Genomic DNA, 15615 nt, shown 5'->3' with positions numbered 1-15615 from the left:
AAGAAAAGAAAAGAAAAGAAAAGAAAAGAAAAGAAAAGAAAAGAAAAGAAAAGAAAAGAAAAGAAAAGAAAAGAAAAGAAAAGAAAAGAAAAGAAAAGTGAGGCTTCACTAGGCATGGGCTCACATGGCCCATGCACTTCCAATCCCAGCACTTGGGAGGCAGAGGCAGGTGGATCTCTGTGAGTTTGAGGCCAGCCTGGTCTACAGAGTGAGTTCCAGAACAACCAGGGCTACATAGGGACACCCCATCTCAAAAAATCAAACAAACAAATAAATAATAATTGCAATATACAAATCATACCTCAAAAAAATGTGACTTTCAAAGATGTTAAGGGCTGGGCATAGTGGCACACATTTTTAATAACAGCACTTAGGAGGCAGAGGCATGAAGTTTTGTAAGTTCAGGGTCAACTTGGTCTACATAGTGAGCTCCGGTATAGCCAGAGATATACGGTGAGAGGAAGATACAGTGAGATTTAGTCTAAGAATAAATACATGAAATTGAAGAAGCCATGAGGAGTGATTCATATGAGTAAACCAAGCCCTTAGGAAACTGACACAGGAAGATTGCCATGAGTTCAAATCCAGCTGAGCTATACAGCAAGACTCCATCTCAAAAGAGCAAACCAGGGGTCTAGAGAGATAGCTCATCACTTAGCACTTTCAGAGGATCCAGGTTTGGTTCCCAGCACTCACACTGGGCAGTTCACAACTGCCTATAACTCCAGCTCCAGGGGATCCAGTGCCCTCTTCCGGCCTCTGTGGGCACTGGGAACGCATGTCCACATATCCAGACATACACACTATACTGGCTAGGTTTATGTCAACTTAACATAGGCCAGAGTCATCAGAGAGGAAGGAGCTTCAATTGATAAAACGCCTCCGTAAGATCTGGCTGTAGAATATTTTCTTAATTAGTGATTTATGGGGGAGGTCCCAGCCCACTATGGATGGTGCCATCCCCGGGCTGTGGTGCTAAGTTCTAAAACAGACTGAGCAAGCCGGTAAGCAGCTGCCTGCCCTCCATGGCCTCTGCATCATTTCCTGCCTCCACCTTCCTCCCCTGCTTGGAGTTTCTGTCCTGATGTCCTTTGATGAGTAACTGGGATGTGGAAGTGTAAGCTGAATGAAACCTTGTCTCCTCAAGTTGCTCTGGTCATGGTATAGAGACCAGCGCTTTTGGTTGCAGCAATAGACATCATAACAGAGACATACACATGAATAAAAATAAATCTGAAGAAAAGAGAAAACAACAACAAAGCCAGATTTTTTTAGAAGTTGAAGACATAGCCCCAGGTATACACTTACCTATCATGCATGAGGTCCTGGATTTGATCCCCACTGAAACAATAATAATCAATTTTGAACCCCAATCCTATATTGATACAAATTTTTATTTGATAAAATAAATTACAAGGGCTGGAAAGATGGCTCAGCAGTTAAGAGCACTGACTGTTCTTCCAAAGGTCCTAAGTTCAATTCCCAGCAAACCACATGGTGGCTCACAGCCATCTATAATGGGATCTGGTGCCCTCTTCTGGTGTGTCTGAAGACAGCGACAGTGTAAATAAATTAAATTTAAAAAAAAAAAACGTTAAAAATAAATAAATAGAGCCGGGTGTGGTGGTGCATGCCTTTAATCCCAGCACTCGGGAGGCAGAGGCAGGCAGATTTTTGAGTTCAAGGCCAGCCTGGTCTACAAAGTGAGTTCCAGGATAGCCAGGGCTATACAGAGAAACCCTGTCTCAAAAAACCAAAAAAATTAAATTAAATAAATAAATAAATTACAAATTATTTGATAAAATTCCCATGTTGGTGTGGTCCAAAACGTTTGAATGCTCAGCCCTAAACAGGTCGTTTTTACTGCTCTCTCTAAGGCTTAAAGAACATCATGGAAAACAGGGCAGAGATGATATAAGAGCTGGACCATTTGGGAGAAGGGCTGCAAAACACTCTCCAGACATCTCGTAGCCATAGAATCATGGCCTCACACCAACCACAGCTGCCTACACGGGGCCTGTGCAAGAGTGGGCCTGTCACTAGTCAATCACGGCTTAAGGAGGGTCCCATAGCGCCCTGCCCATCCCTACCGAGTAATGGGCTATCTGTGGATTGTGGGGGAGGGGGGATCGTTATCTTCCATTGTACCCCCACTGAGGAACCAACCAGACTCCAGTGGTTAGTTCCAAGGTACATGGATGGATCATAAAACACAACAGAAGGACATGAGTGTGGGAAAGTGAGAGGTAGGGAGTCCACACAGGTATGAGAGAAATACGAACGGGCTGGTCATGGAAGCCATCATAATCCTAGCAAATGATATGAATGCAGTAGTGGGCGGGAACGGTGGATTCCCTGTGAGGGAGGTATGAAAGACCAGGAGCTTGGGGCGGCACACCTCCAGTGTGTCTGTGATGGGTTTGCACAGAGCACTGACTAAAATGGATGAAGGTCACCCCAAAGACTTCGGACCTAGGGAGAATGCAAGGACATCAAGAAGGAAGCTGGAGCCCTGCAGGAGGGTCCACTTCCCTGCTTCTCCTCTGCTGCCACACTCTCCCTGAACTGAACCGTCTTTAATCAGGAACCAGGATTAATTGTTCCTCCTTGTAAGTGTTTTGACAAGTATTTCAACATCAAATGCGAGAGAGAGAGAAAGAGAGAGAGAGACCCATAAACCACTTTTAAAGTCTTGCAAACTCCCTGGCCCATAATAAATATTCTGCTGACTCATTGATAAAAAACGTTATTTTTGCAACTTAAGAAAATATGATCTCTTGTGCATCTTCTAGAAATAATATCTATGATCATGCATCTGCAGTCAAGGGTCAAAACAATGTCACCTAAAACTATCAGGTAAAGCGTGTTTATTCTTTCCCCCGTCTGCAAGCCCACATACCAGGCACTCTGTAGTGTAGACATCACTCCATGTGGTCCCATACCGATGCCACCTCCAGCCTTAGTCTATTTTTCAGAAAGCACAGGGATGAGTGTACATTATCATCTCTTAGAGCAAATGGCACTCAGCTAGACCAAGTTTAATGTCCATATAAAAATCAGAAATGCTACAAATTGGGGCATATAGAAGCATCTCTCGTCTCTCCTTCAGGCTCCGGCTGCCATCTGAATCCTCCATTCCCATCCCGACTGCCGAGCTCCATCTGACCACTTTCTATCTAGAAAGCTCATTCTCAGTGAAATACTTGAATCAGAACTAATTACAGCCGTAACTGAAATGGTCCCGGGGCCGTGTGCACCGCACAACAAGGATACTTTTACTGGGTTACTTAGCCGTGCTGCGCCGGGCTCTGTTAATGTGCTCTGCCGGGCTTCGGTGCAGACATACTTCAGCAAATGTAACTCTGCAGTTAAAGTAATAGAGGGCCAAAGGAGCCTGGAGAAATAAAGAGCCAAATTCATCTCCTTGGAAATACGTTTGAAAACAAGCCACTAATGGGAGTACAGCATTGAAGAGGTTTATTTCAGGGCGGACGGGCGGACGGCAAAGCTCAGGCAAAGCTTGGGTTTGCCGCTTGTCCTCGTCCTTTGGCTTTCTGCAGCCTCCATCTTCCTTCAGTGTTCAAAGGGAACCAGAAGCAGCTCAGAGCAAAATGGTGTAGCTGGGGCTGGGGTCTTCTAACGCCCTTGGCACACAGCACCCGACCAAGAGGGATGACGGGAAAGCCCGTGATAAACACAGGGCCCGTGCTCTTTGAGGAGAAACTAAAATGGAAAAGAATAAGAAGTCCAGTAAGGTATTGCCAATCCTCTAGCTAACTGCATTATAGAAGAAAATAGAAGACTGAGTCCGCAGTGTCTGAAGACAGGCATGTAGCATGGGCGTCAACATTTTGGACCACAAATCAGAATTTAATATATAATATTTAATTATATATATTTTTTTTCTATTTAAGAACTGTGTGACTTTCAATCCTTGAAACCAAAAAGTATCCACATACAAGGAGAGAGTAAAAGCTGGAGGTTTACCTCAGAAGTGAAGCAACTGCCTGTATTATTCAGGGCACTGGATTCAGGCACAGGGGTGTGGGGAGGCATGACAGAGGCATCAGAGGAAATGACTACGAACACTATCAGTTATCCCCCAAGCAGTGATAAGGTCACAGGAGATGAATAATTTTTCTATGTGTATTAAAAAAAATCTGTTCTAGAATTGTTGTATTTTCAGAAAGCATTTAAAATCCAGGTATCTCGAGAAGCGGAGGATGGTGGCATTTAGGGGACCAGAGCCATCTCCTCGGACACTGACGCAGTCACTTTCTTTGTGTCTTATTCATGCTCTACGATGTCTCCTGCACTTATGCAGGGAGCTAAAAAGAATTTTCTCAGTATTATAAATTTTAAAAGAATTCCAAATTCAGGATCTACCACTGAAAATAAATTTAGAAATTTAGTAGTTTTAAACCTATCTTACCATCAGGTGACTGTCTTCCCGAGGTGGGCGATAGATAGGACCAAAAATCCCCAGTGATAGGACCTGGGAAATTCAAATTTTAAAAAACTCAAGAAAGTAGGACGACCCATTAAGTTTAGAAACCACCACTCTCATCTACCCAGCATTACAGTAACCATATATCTTGTATAAAATTCTACTTGGGACTGGAAAGTTGGCTAGGCAGTAAAGAGCAATTACTGCTCTTGCAGAGGACCTGAGTTTAGTTCCCCGTGAGTAGCTCACATCCGTAGGCACCAGGCACGCAGGCAAAATGTCCACACACATAACTGGAAGGTTTCAACTCTTTTCCTTATAATTACACTTAAATTATTGCTGCAGAAAAGTGTCTTAGTTATCTTTTTTTATTGCCATGACAAAACACTGTATCTAAGGCAACTTACAAAAATGTTTGATTTGGGGTTCACAGTCCCAGGGGGTTACAGTCCACAGACATCATGGTGGCGGAGCATGGCAGCAGGCAGGCAAGCACAGCCTGGAGCAGCAGCTGAGAGCTCCCATTCCAATCCACAAAACAGGGAGCAGCAAAAAGAGAGCACTAGGAATAGCGTGGGTCTTTTAAAACCTCAAAGCCCACTCTGATCTATCTCTTCGTTACTTTCTTTGTTGGGCGGGAGCCAGGAAATGGAAGAACATATAACCTACTAGTTAACACTGTGTCTTCTCAGGCTACTTTGTATAAGGATGAAGACTGGGAGGGGATGTTATTATCTTGCTAGGGAAGCTGCTCTGCCTAAAAAAAATAGTGACTGTAGCTGGGCTTGGTGGCACACACCTTTAATCCCAGCACTGGAGAGGCAGAGGCAGGTGGATTTCTGAGTTCGAGGCCAGCCTGGTCTACAAAGTGAGTTTCAGGACAGCCAGGGCTATACAGAGAAACCCTGTCTCAAAAAACCCTAAGTAAATAAATAAACAAACAAATAAATAAAAGTGGCTGTTCTCTCTAATCCCGATTTCTCTCATAGCTTGATAAGAAGGAGCATAAAACAGGAGTGGCTTCATTTTGATTTTGAGTCTTGTCTTTGGGGAAACAACATAGAGCTCGGTCCAGAACACTGGTCTGGGGTTGTACAGGAGAGCAAACACCTTTAGTCTCAGCACTTGAGAGACAAAGCCTCCAAGTTTATGATTTTTTTTTTCAATCAAAGGAAGTTCTCGGGCTGGTGAGATGGCTCAGTGGGTAAGAGCACCCGACTGCTCTTCCGAAGGTCCAGAGTTCAATTCCCAGCAACCACATGGTGGCTCACAACCATCTGTAACGATATCTGGCGCCCTCTTCTGTAGTGTCTGAAGACAGCTACAGTGTACTTACATATAATAAATAAATAAATCTTTAAAAAAAAAAAAGGAAGTTCTCTTATAATGACTTAACAACTCTTGTGAAATTATTCTGATCAAGTCTCACTAGCTACTGTTAATTAACTCCAAATCCTTCTAAGGACCAGGCCTTCAGGAGTTCCAACAACCCCCAACCCCCATAACTACCTCCAACCATAACCCAGGGACCCATTTGTGGCTTACACTGATGGGCCCTGCTAAAGCAAAAAGACTCCCAGCTGTATCCCTGAGTTTTTTCACAAGCCACATAGTTCTGCCAGTTTTAGGACCCACAACACATAGTAGCACAGGCTTACTATCCCAGCCTTTAGGAAACTGAAATCAAACAAGAGTTACATGCTGAGACCATCTCAGAAATAAACTGAACAAATAAACAAATGTAGCTTGGAGTAATTTCATTACTCCTGCTTCCAGAATTCCTAACAACAACCACTTGGATTTTAATCAAAATTCTTCACTTTCTAAATGATTGGCTCCTCAGTGAAAACATATACAGTTGAGCAGTTTGTTAAAGGGTGAAGGGAAATAAGCCAGCCTCTGACGCCAGGCACAGCTTCACTCTCAGAAAACATTGGCAGCCTGAAGACATAGCTAATCCCCTTATAAATAGTTGTTCTTCTAAATTGCCAGAAAATTGAGAGGATTAAAACACAATAGAGTTATAAAAGTTAGTGCCTCCACAATAAATGTCAGCTAGCTAGGACCTCTCCTGATTAACTTCCTCTCGCTCGTGGAAATCCCAAGATATCACCGGATCTAAGCCACAGGTGACATGGGAAGGAGAGAAGAGTCACCACAAAGCAAACACTGCATGAACCCCACTTACAGAAACACAGAGGTTTAGGGGGGAATCATTTGATCATCTCTCAGCCTAGACAACATCTTAGAAAGCTCTAGATCTCAACTGGAGAGTAGAGGAAGTAATGGATGCACAGCCTGAAGAATAGAAGGTAAAACAGGGTCAACGGGTTACAGCATGAGTCCAAAGAACAGAAAAAAGCAAAGGCACAGGTGGTGACTCAAGGGTAGACACTGGGTGGCACAGGATGCCTCTGGCCAGAATTTATCTTCCAATGGACCTGGAACTCCCATCTTCTGTGGGATCACTGACCAAGCCCACCTCTGGAGGCCCCGCCTTACCTGCACCTGCAGCACTTTAGACCTGTGCTGCTCTCTATTGAGGTTGACTGTGACTTGCCTACAATGATAAAACCACCGGGTCCTACATATCTCACGTTGCCACTTTTCCAGGCTGCTTTATGGATCGGCAGCATCCCCTGAGGAAGCATCTGTCAGAACAAGTTAACCCTAAAGTGGAACGTGGAGTTTGAGGTGCAATCTTTAACTCACTGGGCTGTAGAGAAAAAGATGTTGCTCAACCTTCATTTCCCTACCTGTGACGTGTGGGCGCGACAACCCCTTCCGTGTGCAAGATTAAATGAAATGAGTGCCTTGATGCATCATCCCCTCCCAGTCTGAGTTTCACCTGTGTCCAGCAGATTCTTCAATCTGGACAAGATGATTATAAATAGATCCTGGGGCTGGAGAGATGGCTCAGAGGTTAAGAGCACTGACTGCTCTTCCAGAGGTCCTGAGTTCAATTCCCAGCAACCACATGGTGGCTCACAACCATCTGTAATGNGATCTGATGCCCTCTTCCAGTGTGTCTAAAGACAGTGACAGTGGACTCATAGTTCATGGCCATGACTCACAACAGAGAATAAGTAACTGAGCTCTAAGACACAATGAAGTGTGTAGACTTGAGAAAGACTAGGGCCAAAGAAGAGCAAAGTAGCCAAAAAGAGGAGAGAGTAAGCCATTGGGCCAACAGAGAACCGCAAGAGGCAGTGGCCAGCACAGTCTGATTTGGTGTGGAATTCAAGTAAAATGAAACCCTAAAGTCTTGGCATCCCATGCAAGATGTACTAAAGAAGTCAGAGTCAGTGCTTTGCAATCCTAGCTGCTCTGGAGCCTGAGGCAAGAAGATCATGTGTCTGAGGCCAGTCTGGACCCTACAGGGAGATCTAGTTTCAAAATATTTTTTTATATAAAGAAGCTGAGAGGGCTGGTGAGATGGCTCAGCGGTTAAGAGCGTTCTTCCAAAGGTCCTGTGTTCAAATCCCAGCAACCACATGGTGGCTCACAACCATCCGTAACAAAATCTGATGCCCTCTTCTGGAGTGTCTGAAGACAGCTACAGTGTACTTACATATGATAGATAGATAAATAAATAAATATTTAAAAAAAAAAAAGAAGAAGAAGCTGAGTAAAGAAATAAAGACAGCTAGATAGGCAATTCTTTTTGTTGGTGTTGATTTTGGTTTGGTTTTTCAAGGCAGGGTTTCTCTGTGTAGCCCTGGCTATCCTAGAACTGGCTCTGTGGACTAGGCTGGTCTCGAACTCAGAGTGCTCTGATCAAAGGTGTGTGCCACCACCATTTGGTTGGCAATGACCAATGACTTTTAAAATAGAGCTATGAAGAGAGAAACTATCCCCTACCACCTTTGAGTCGTTTGTTTGATACAGGGTCTCTAAAGCCTGGCTGATCTTAAACATTTGGTAGCACAAGATTGCATCAAACTCTCAACAATCCTCCTGCCTCACCCTCTCAAGTGTTGGAATTTACAAGTGTGAGCCACTACACCTTTTGAGTTTGTTGTGTTTTATTTTTAAAATTTTTAAAGAGTATTAATACATAAGAGTCAATGCTCAAAAGTGTATAGCATATACCTGTAAGCCCACGGCTTGGAGGACTTCGGCAGAACCAGGGTTGCGAGTTCAAGATCAACCCAGACAAAATAGAAAGACCCAGTCTCAAAAAGGAGGACGCAGGGAGGAGCTTATCTTTTGCTTCCATAGAGCTACCTCAGCCTGAAATGCCGCAGGACCCACTGGGCATTTGGCATTGTAAACGTGCTTTGTCAGGTGACACACCTTGTGACACTGGCTCCTGCTTCCTACCCATGGAAATCTGTCTGATCTCACCCAAAATATTTTAAATAACAGGCAGATAAGATGGTTCCTCCAATAGCTGTGTGTGGTGGTCACGCCTTTAACCCTAGGGCTTGGGAAGCAGAAGCAGGCAGATTTCTGAGTTCCAGACCAGTCCGGTCTGTAGAGTTCCAGAACAGCCAGGGCTACACAAGAAAACTTGTCTTCAAAATACAAACAACAAAACCAAAAACACCAGAGAGCTGCTCCTCACATAAAGTCACTCACAGCTAAAACCGATGTCCTCAGTTCCAAATCCAGAACAATGAACTCCTGCAAGTTGTCCTCTGGCATGCTCATGTGCGCATGTACACACACACACACACACACACACACCAAGTAAGAATGATTTTTTTATAATTCAAATTAGTAGATTTAGCCGGGCGTGGTGGCACACGCCTTTAATCCTAGCACTGGGGAGGCAGAGGCAGGAGAATTTTTGAGTTCGAGGCCAGCCTGGTCTATAAAGTGAGTTCCAGGACAGCCAGGGCTATACAGAGAAACCCTATCTCGAAAAAAAAAAAAAAATTAGTAGATTTAAAGTTGGGGCACATTCATTTTGTAATGGGTATACAGTATTAGGTATCTCTCTCAGGACACCAGTAAGTATGGAGCAGAGAGAACTGGTCAGAGTAACGAAGTCTTTGAGGTACAAAGCTTGCCACTATTAAATCTCTTCTGAGAAAAGGGGTGAGCCTGCCAAGTTCGTTTCGTGGACAACTGTGAAGTGAGAATACACGCTGGCCACATGGCTGCTGTGGTTGAGAGAGATAATGGGTGTTTTATCTAGCCTTCAACTTTACCAGAACCAAAGGATGACATAATGTGGGGCTCCTCCTATCAGGGCTTGTTAGCAAAACTTCCTGGCAGAATCACAGTTTCACAACACCTGCAGCCTGTGTGGATCACTACAGAGGAACTCACAGACTCTGCATGTCGTTATCCAGTGACTAATCACACTTGTCGGGACCATTTCAGGAGATGGGAGTCCTTTGAGGAGCCTCAGTGATCCAGAATCCCTGAGTATCCTGGTCACACTGAAGTCTACTCAAATTGTCTGCCACGTAAGAACTGGAAAAGAAACTGCTCACTGGTTTAGTGCCTGAAGTATCAGAAAGAAGGTGTGTTTATGGGCTTGGTCAACGAAGTACAGCAGCCTAGAGATAAAGCATTGTGGAGAAAGACCAGCCAAAGCTTTGGGAAGTCCGGCCAATCAGCCTGCGGCCACCCTGCATGGAGATAAACCCTCTCATCCCAGAACTCTCCAGCAGGTGCCACCCACTGACCCCACCCAACCAAGAACCAAGTGGGGGCTGGAGCAGTATCCTGGGCCCTGGAGCAGGGTAGAGGAGTAGCAGGGCAAATGGAAAGTATGCAACACCAGTGGAAGTCAGAACTGTTTCTCCTTTCCATCCATCACCATCACCGAGGAGTCCCAAGATAAAGCTATTTGCTTCAACTCCCCTCCCTAGCAGTTCTAATGTAAAAATGGGGGAACACATTAATGCCAATAGTGATTTCCATATGCTTAAACATGATCGCTTAATTCCCCCTTACACACAAACACCCCTCCAAATGTATTTGTGCCTAAATCCCCAGGAGGTATTTATTTATTTTCATCCTACAAAGAATGCCTGCTGTTGAGTGGCAACATTTTTTCCGCTCCGTTTTTGCTCTTTACAAACCAGGTGAGCAATGCACTTGCTTTGAGAGATGCTCAGGGTTTGGGCTGCTTGTGAGCCCTGGAAATATTGATCAGTTTAAAATATTCGGACTCTTGCATCTCCTGAATGTGCTTACTGCGGCCCTTCTCCTGGGCAGGCCTGGAGAGCGCCCGGCATTTTTGTTATCTTGATGAATTACCCTCCCTGGCAGGTCACTTTTTTTTACCTGAAGTCACAATTTGCTCCTTCTTTAGGTCACAACCTGATTTTTCAGGGTGACAGATTTATTGCTTGCTTTGTACTCCCAAAAAACAAATCGCCAACACTGCTCAAAATCCAATCCTGCCACAGGATAGCCCCGGATTATCCCAGTGAGGAAGAAACCCTGGCTTCTGAGGCTCTTTCCACACTGCACTGGATCCAAGAAGGAAGGAGGATGCGGGGGTGAATCACCTTGCCAGAACAAGCAATTGTTTGTTGGTAGAGTCTGGGGGAACCATCTTTGCAGGATGCTCCAAAGAGCAGAGCAAAGGGGGGCTGGTGAGATGGCTCAGTGGGTAAGAGCACCCGACTGCTCTTCCAAAGGTCCAGAGTTCAAATCCCAGCAACCACATGGTGGCTAACAACCATCTGTAACGAGATCTGGCGCCCTCTTCTGGAGTGTCTGAAGACAGCTACAGTGTACTTACATATAATAAATAAATCTTTAAAAAAAAAAAAAAAGAGCAGAGCAAAGAACTCCTCTGACTTCAACACGCTTTCCTGGGCCATTAAATAAGTGGGAGTGCCTGGTAAAATGTACCTAAATCCTGAGACTGGAGCTGGGACATTTCTGGGTTAGGAAAAGTGATGTCGTAGAAGTGTCACAAAATCGACTAGGGTTGGCCGGCCGTGGTGGCGCAAGCCTTTCATCCCAGCACTTGGGAGGCAGAGGCAGGCAGATTTCTGAGCTTGAGGCCAGCATGGTCTACAGAGTGAGTTCTGGGGGGGGGAGGGGCTTGGGGGGGGCAGACTAGGATTGAAATGGTGAGCATTCTGCTTCACGTAATAAGAAGTGCATTTAAAAATTCTACACGCAAGGGCACACTTCCTCCAACAACCGGCCATGCGCTCCATCTCCAGCCCTGCCCCTAGGCTAACCAGCATTGTCCCCTTCAGAATGGAGTTCCTCCCTAGACAGGGTCCTCAAACCTCAAATGCTAACGGGGAAGTTCCTGGCATTCTACAGCAGAGATCCTGTTAGACAGGCCAGAAGCGAGGGGCTCACACACCAGAACCAGTCCGCCTTCAAATTCCTGCCTCTGCCTTACCTTCCAATCTGTGACCTTGTGAAAGTCATTAAATCACTCCACTCCGTGCCTGGTAGCACTCAGAGGCAGAGGAACGACTGTAAGTTCAAAGTAAGCCTTATCCATCTTGCAAGTTTCACACCTACACACCCAGCAAGGCTATGAAATGAGAGCATGTCTCAAAATGAATAAATACATAAAAATAAAAACAAGCAGTGGTGAACTCTAATCCCAGCACTCAGAAGGCAGAGGCGGGCAGATCTTTGAGTTTGAGACCACCCTGGTCTATAGAGTGAGTTTCAGAACTTCCAGGGCTACACAGAGAAACCCTGTCTCAATCAAATAAACAAACAAAGACAAAAAAGGCCACAAGATGTCTCAAAGTTTGTTAGCATCAAGGAGAAAAGGGAGAGAATTGACCCCATAGTGAATTTTCCTCTGACCTCCACACATGTGCCATGACACACATGTGCACACATGACACATGCACAATAAATAAATAAATGAAAAAAATGTTTAAATGAAATTTAAGAATATGAAATAAAATGAGGTAAATATAAATAATTATGGACTAAGCCTCTTGAGGTTTGAGGCTGTGAACTGGATTTTAAATTTTTAATCTGGTGGTGGTAAGGTGCTATCTCTTATCATTTTAATTTACATTTTGTAAAATTATGATTTTTGTATCTCTTAATATTTCCCACTCAGTTGTTATTAGTCCCCTCTCCTACACCTACTCCCTCCCCCATCCTACTTCTCCCCCACCCTGTCCCTCCCCTTCCCGTCCGACTCCTCCCTTTCCCCCCCCTCCTATCTCTCTCTCCAACCCTATTTTCATTGTGTTCCATTGTTGCTTTGTAAGTAGACTCTAACCAGCTAGCTCAGGCTAGCCTCAAACTCTCACCAGCTAGCTCAGGCTAGCCTCAAACTCAGAATCCTCTAGTCTCAGGAGTATGCCAACACTATTAGTGGTTTTGTTATTGATTTGTTGATATTATCTATATTCATGGACTAATCATGGATCATTTACAGGTTACTAGTGAATTTTCCCAGTTCACCCCATCATTACGTTCACTCACATAATGATATAAACCTATAGCATTGTAAAGTAAACCCATGGGGCTGGAGACCGCACAGGGTTAAGAGCCCCTTGCTGTTCTTCCAGAGGACCCATGTTTGGTTCCCAGCAACCCTGTTGAACAGCTCACAACTCCCTCTAACTCCAAGAGATCTGGTACCCGCTTCCAACCGCTGCAGGTACCCGTGCACATCCCCAAGATGAACACACATACATCATTAAGGATAAAACCAAAATATTTTAAGAATAAATCCCTGCCTGACAATAGTGACACATGCCTTTAATCCCAGAATTTGGGAGAAGAGAGAGGTGGATTTCTGAGTTTGAGGCCAGCCTGGTCTACAGAATGAGTTTCAGGACAACTGGAACTACACAGAGAAACTCTGTCTCCAAAATTCAATAAATAAATCCCTATATATTTGAAAACTGACAAAAAATAATAACTGAAATCATTTCTCTTTCTCATACACACACATGCAGAAAATAACACAACACAACAAAACACCCACCACCCTGGTCGCTAGCTTTCATACAACAACTGCCTACAAGCTGCCTGGCTTTTCATTGCTATTCAATCAAATTAGACCATATATCACAAGTTCGTGAAGAGACTGGGTTTGTAAGTGGTCATCCTCAACAATACTGTCCTCAGAGATGTAGAGAAGCCAGGACCCCGCCTTTATCACCTGGGATGGAGGTGACAACCCATTAACTGAGATCTAAAGCTATAAAGCAGTGCAGGCCATACTCAGTGAAACTAGTAAAACTAATTCTACAGGCCACACTAACAATGACAGCTTGTGGTTAGGAAGTTCATCTCCTGCTGGGTTGATGGAGGTTCTTGAAAAATGGGGGGTTGGGGGGGAGGGAGGGGAGGGGGGCTGACAGGCTCAGCAGAGGCAAAGCCCTTACTCAGGCTGTTAAAGCCCCCCTCACCCCGGCCCACACAGCACTCAGCACTCATGTAGGTAAGGCATTAAAAACTCACTGGGCAGGTGTGTGCTGCTGGAACTGAGTCCAAACATGAAATAAGGGGTGTGGTGGAACCTCAGGAAAATACTCCTGCTCTCCCCTACCCCCCTTCACCACATGGACAGTGAAGGCTTCACACAGGAGCAGATTGGGCAACCTGGATCCTGTAAAAACCTCATTACCTCATTTCTACAGGAAAATATGGTTTCTTCATAAGAGCCTGTTAAGGTTCTCAAGGCTCTTTCTGTAAAAATTCTCAACGATAAACGCTCATTGGTTTGTGACTGTTGTCATTCTTCATTGTTTTATGAACCAAATATGGCCTCTGTGGGTTCTAAATATTTAACTTTAAGGTTTTAATTTCCAATAAAATCATCTTTGATCATCAGCTCAATATCAACCATCAGAGAACAATAGATTTCATAAAACACAGTTCAATCTAGACATTAAGAGAAAAATATTTTTTCAGCGGGGATTGGTGGCTCAGCGCTGTATTTCCTTGGACTCAGAAGACCAAGCTAGGGGGATTGGCTAAGACAGGAGATTAACCTAGGATTCAAAGTGAGTTCCTGGGCTACATAGCAAAACTCTGCTGCAAACAAAGCCGAATACCAAACACCTGTAACGCCAGCCATCCGAGAGGCTAAGGGTCACCTGAGGCTGGAAGTCTGACACCAGTCTGGGTGACAGAGAAAGATTGTACTTCGAAGAAATGAGAAGGGGGAAGGAGAAGGAGGGAGAAGATGGGGAGAAATACATTACTCAGCCCCCTGCACTACACACAAAGAGAGAGGGGGGAGACAGAGAGGGTGAGGGAGAGAGAGACTTTACTACAAAATTATTTTTGTTTTTGTTTTGATATTATTTCGTGTCTGTCTTGTGGATTTTTGCTTTTGTTTTGTTTCATTTCAAGACAGAGTCTTATTCACTCAGGCAGGGCTGGAACTCACAAGCCTGCCTCTGCTTCCTGAGAGCTTCAGTTTCAGGTATGAGGGACCACACCCAGCTCAGATTGAGTTGGCTGCCCCACCCTCCAGGGCAAGTATTGAACCTGGGGCCTTAGACATTCTAGGCAAGTGCTCTACCACTGAGCTACAAACTCAGGTACCAACATTCTTCTTAGAAACTACAATACCAGTCAGGGAGAAAAAAAAAAAAACAAAACTCTTATTTGGAGAATGGGTCTGTAGCTGACTGCGAAGAGTACTGGCCTTCCATCAACAAAGCTGGGGCTTTGATCATCTGCATCATATAAAAATAGCAGTATACACCTATAACCTCATCACTCAGGAAGTAGAGACTAGAAGACAAGAATTCAGTAAAATACACTTGTATTAAACCATGAATTAGGCAGAGCTCAGCTGTGTTAGACACTGAGGTAGAACACTTAGCATCTGGCCTCTAGTAGTTCCCAAGTCGCTGGAAGAGGAAAAGACACACATATGAACCTAGACCATGGGTTTGTGATACAGCACATGTCCAGTTTGCACAAAACCCTGAATTCAATCTCAGGCAATGAAACTGATGATGATGATGATGATGATGGTGATGATGGAGGAAGGGGAGGGGAAAGAGGAGGAAGAAGAGGAGGAGAAGGAAGAAGAGGAGGAAGAGGAGGAAATCTAAAGATGAAGAAGCATTTAAAAGTGAAGAATGTGTGGTGGAAACCTAGCTGACCAGAAACAACCTGATGTTAGCTTTCAAAGTGAGTCTTTTAAAATAAACAACTTTAAGTAAAAAAAAGGAAAGAAATGGAGAGAGAAACAGAGAGAGAGAGAGAGAGAGAGAGAGAGAGAGAGAGAGAGAGAGAGA

General features: G+C 44.4%; 1 long non-coding RNA gene across 1 annotated transcript in view; it reads right to left on the bottom strand.

Moving 5' to 3' along the window:
- Window positions 1-3522: 3522 nt before the first annotated feature.
- The window catches only part of LOC110305461, a 19935-nt gene continuing 7842 nt past the window's right edge, over window positions 3523-15615 (bottom strand). Inside the window, exons 3-4 of the long non-coding RNA XR_002379161.1 lie at window positions 4433-4495; window positions 3523-3723 (exon numbers count right to left, since the gene is read on the bottom strand). This is a non-coding gene — a long non-coding RNA (uncharacterized LOC110305461). The remainder of the gene's footprint in view (window positions 3724-4432; window positions 4496-15615) is intronic.

This window comes from Mus caroli, chromosome 1 (assembly GCF_900094665.2).
Source record: "Mus caroli chromosome 1, CAROLI_EIJ_v1.1, whole genome shotgun sequence".
Lineage (NCBI taxonomy): Eukaryota > Metazoa > Chordata > Mammalia > Rodentia > Muridae > Mus > Mus caroli.
Note: the sequence above shows the minus strand (reverse complement) of the source record. Positions and strands in the feature narration are given on the sequence as shown.